This window comes from Myotis davidii, unplaced genomic scaffold (assembly GCF_000327345.1).
Source record: "Myotis davidii unplaced genomic scaffold, ASM32734v1 scaffold206, whole genome shotgun sequence".
NCBI classification, from domain to species: Eukaryota; Metazoa; Chordata; class Mammalia; order Chiroptera; family Vespertilionidae; genus Myotis; species Myotis davidii.
The window spans coordinates 1013043-1017280 of record NW_006297754.1 but is presented as its reverse complement, the minus strand read 5'-3'; positions in this window follow the sequence as shown (position 1 = coordinate 1017280).

Sequence of the window (4238 nt, the reverse complement as noted above, 5' to 3'; positions counted from 1 at the left end):
TGTTTACTCATTGTAGGGAATTTTACACACGCCAGATTGTACTGTTGGGGCATTCCCACGGTAGCTCTTGGGCTCTTAAACATCCCATATTAGAATTTAAATGTTATGGTCAAGGTTTTTTCACCAGGATAAAAACAGAAATTGAAAGGAGAATCCCACAGGGAAAATTGGCATTTCAGTTAATATTAAGTAGACTTATGAACTCTCAAAATATCCGTCATTTTAGTGATAGCTACTAGCTATGAGATATTTAAAACTCTAATGAGAATATACTTTTAAAGCACCCATTCTCTCACCTAATTTGAACAATCAATACCTTTGCTGAAATTAGCTCTTTAGCTTGGCTTCCATGTTTGCCTAAGCAAGGATCATCATCGTACAGGTGGTTGGATATACAGGAAAAGATTTAAAATGTCTCAGCTTTTTTTCTGCTAAAATGTGTTTAATTTTATTAAGGACCTAATACATTACTAGTTTTGCCTGAATATGTTTTTGAAAGGCATACAAAATAGAAACTCAACAACACAGAATTGCTTTTTCACTCTAGTCATTGTAAAGGATGTGTCCACTAGAATGAAACTCAGTATCACGTATTAAATAAGAAGCTAGCTCTCTGGGATAAAAGTATATTTGCTGCCATTAAAATATCTCCTAAGACCAACTATAATGGGAAAGAAGCAAATACTGGAAACATGAGGAAAGGTCAAAATATATATATCTAAACATAAGTCAAGGCATTGTTAATAACTCTTGATACTTGAAAACAACAGAATTTTAATAATTAAGTAGGTTTTCATTCTCATTGAACTGAAATATTGACAATGGTAATCTCAGGAGAAAAAGAGCTCAGGAAACTTTGCTTGCTATGGTCTTGACACATTAATTGAATATTATGATTAATGTTCAAAATACACTATTTTTCAAATGGTAGGAAAGGTTTCTTGAATTTAAAAAAGTCTTGAAGATCCAGTTAATAGGGGAAAAAGGAAATGAATCATTCTCAAATTAAACTATAAAGCTTAGTTTACTTGTGCTTATTATCATTTCTGGTGTGTAATAAGCAATAGTAATAATCTTAATCATTTTTGGAGGATGATTGTATTTATTAAGAAGATAAACTAAGAAAGTGAATATTCTACAACCTAGATATTAAAATCAACACATTAAAATGATTTTAATGCCATAAATTTAATATAGTGACCAAATTGTTATTAAAAAAAGATTATCCTGAAACATAATGTAGTTTTAAATTGAATTATCTAGCAGAGTATGGAATCCTAAACAGACTGTAAGTACTGTAAAAGTGAATGACCAATAGTGACCTAAATAAAGGAAGGCTTATTTTATCAGGATGGATCAACACTTATAAATTTTTCCTATGCCATAGAATTATCATAACAAATATTTTAAAAACTGTCAAGGAAAAATATACTTGTTAACCCTACTAATTTTAACCATAACTTTAAAAAGGGAAAATGATTTTTATGTTTTTGAAGGAATTATTTTTATTTATAATTCAGAACCCATTTGTATCTCAGTTTTCGGGTGTTTGAAATGGAAAATCTCTTTTTAAAAAAAAAAATCTTTATGTTGAAAGTATTACATATGTCCCCCTTTTTCCCTCATTAACTCCTAGCCTCCCCCCTGCCCCGCCCCAGGCTTCCACCCCCTATTGTCTGTACCCATGGGTTGTGCATATATACATACAAGTTCTTTGGTTGATTTCTTCCCAACCCCACCTTCCCGCTGAGATTCTACAGTCTGTTGTAACATTTAGAGATACTATCCTTATTTATAAGAAATATATATTTTACTTCTAAGACTTAGGAGGTTAATAGCATTTCAGTCCAAAGACCTATATTTACTAACCTAATTAGGAAAATGTTTTATTTTTAAGAATTTTTTATTGATTTCAGAAAGAGGGAGATAGAAATATCAATGCTGAGAGAGAATTATTGATTGATTGCCTCTTGTACACCCACTACTGAGGATCGAGCCCACAACCTGGGCATGTGCCCTGACCAGGAATTGAACTGAGACCTCCTGGTTCATGGGCTGATGCTCCACCACTGAGCACCACCGACCAGGTGGGAAATGTTTCATTTTTATTTGTCAAATATATTAAAATTACATGTGAAGTTGGTTTCTATACAACATAAGGAAATACCTGTATGTTAATAAGAGAGAAAAGCCATAGCATAAAATGGACATAAAAAATAATTGAACTTCATTTTTCTTGCGGTCCAGTTTTCTCTGACTTCTCTGTCTGAAAATTACGTGGACAGCCACTAGAGAGAAGTATATGTATGTGTAAAATGAAACGTTGGCCTGGCACACTGAGAGGAAGAGAAGCTCTCCACTGTGGGCAGGATGAAGACGGAAGATGACCCTGCACACGGCAAAGGTGAAGAGGGCAGTACCACCTTACATTTGCATCCTACTCTCCAAAGTTCAAAACACTATCAAGCAGTTACCTCATTTGATTTCTCATAACGCACCTTTAAAATACAAAAATTCACTAAGTTCAACAATATGAAGTTTTAATATATATACCATAGATTATATAAAGCATCAAACAAAAATATTATACTTTCAAAATCTAGTCCATGAATTTTGTTCCCTCAATCATGCACTGTTATCAGTTATACACCATTTTTAGAGAAACCTAAATGGGGAAGCCTTGAATTTGACAAAAGGTGAAATTTTATTTTGTTTATAACATGCCTCACAGGTACGATTGAACTAAAAAAAAAAACAGAAAATAAATTTAACAGATATGAAAGCTTTATGCAGACCAATGTTTTAATATAAATATCAAAGAAAATATCTGAAAAATAAATACAAATAAGCATTTACATGTAGCTTACCTTTCCCCCAACATTTACTCCTAGAATAGTTTTTGTGTTGATGAAATTCCATAGATAACAGGTAACATTGTTTTATTTTTAGCATTCCCAAATTTACAACAAATAATATGTTTCTTGACCTATTTATAAAATTCATTTCTAAATTGATAAAGTTATCTCAGGTTCCAAATATTTGGAAATTTTGCATTCTGGCTTTCAGAGTAACAAAGAAAGATAATAAAAGCTAAGGAAAAATTGCTTTTCACCACTTTTATCTTTTATAAGATATAATGTTTTATTTCGATTGACTTTGAAATGAAAAGTAAAAACAAAAATTAAATCATTTATATTTATAATATGACTATCAACTAATGTAATACTGAACCCTGTACATACCTCACACTATAGTATATAGTATCCCTCAAGAATAGTTTTCTTGTATTTCTCCAAAAAGGAAAGAAAATCTAATTTTACATGTGAATTTTTATGTTACCTAAAGTTCTAACATATATGTGGAATACCTAAAAATTAAGGCCAACCCTCTGAGGGTCAGTTACTTTTAGTATATATGAATAATATGCCACGTGATTCCACAAAAAAAATGGGCAATAATAACATTTAAATGTAGAATGTGTGCAGTTTTTAACCTGTTTGGTGCCTGTGCAGATCAGCAGCTCTCAAAAATAATCCAGAGTTTAAGAAGGTAAGTTAAATGTGCTTGGACCACACTCTATGTTCTAAAATTTTACTCATTACAGAGACCTGCCTTTTCAATGACTAAATATCCACCATTGGCCTAATAAACTTCCAAATGGCCTTTGATATTATAGATCTCACATAGCTCAACTAAGTAGATTAAGACATAGGGGGTGGGAAATGGATTGAGTAGCACCCGTTGTAGGATATTTTATTAAATATCTATTAAGATGTTTTCCTTTTTATGGCAAACAGATTCACATTTGGGAGCATGCAGCCGACCCTGAGGAGTATGACCAGTTGAGGCCTGGCTCCACCCTGCCTCTCGCCCTCAATTTGGTCTTAAATTATTTTCTTCTGAGTGATGTGGTGAAGTAAGCATGATAGGATAGAGTCCCCTGGTGGAATTTAAACAACTGGCTCCTAATCAAATCCATAGGTAAGAGCTTTCTAAAAGCTCTTATTTTCAGGGTAAGAAATACAGGAGGTTGCTTATTGTTAATAGCCTGTAAAATGACTGTATAAAATTAAATAATACTGCAAAATGCAAAACTTCTGCTCCCTGTAGATATTGTTTGCAGTTCACATTATGCACAAACATATGGTGGTTCTGTTTCTAAGTACGAAGATGATCACCTCTCCGGTAATACTATGTATATATAAGTGTGATGTTCATGTTCACATATTTCTCCACAA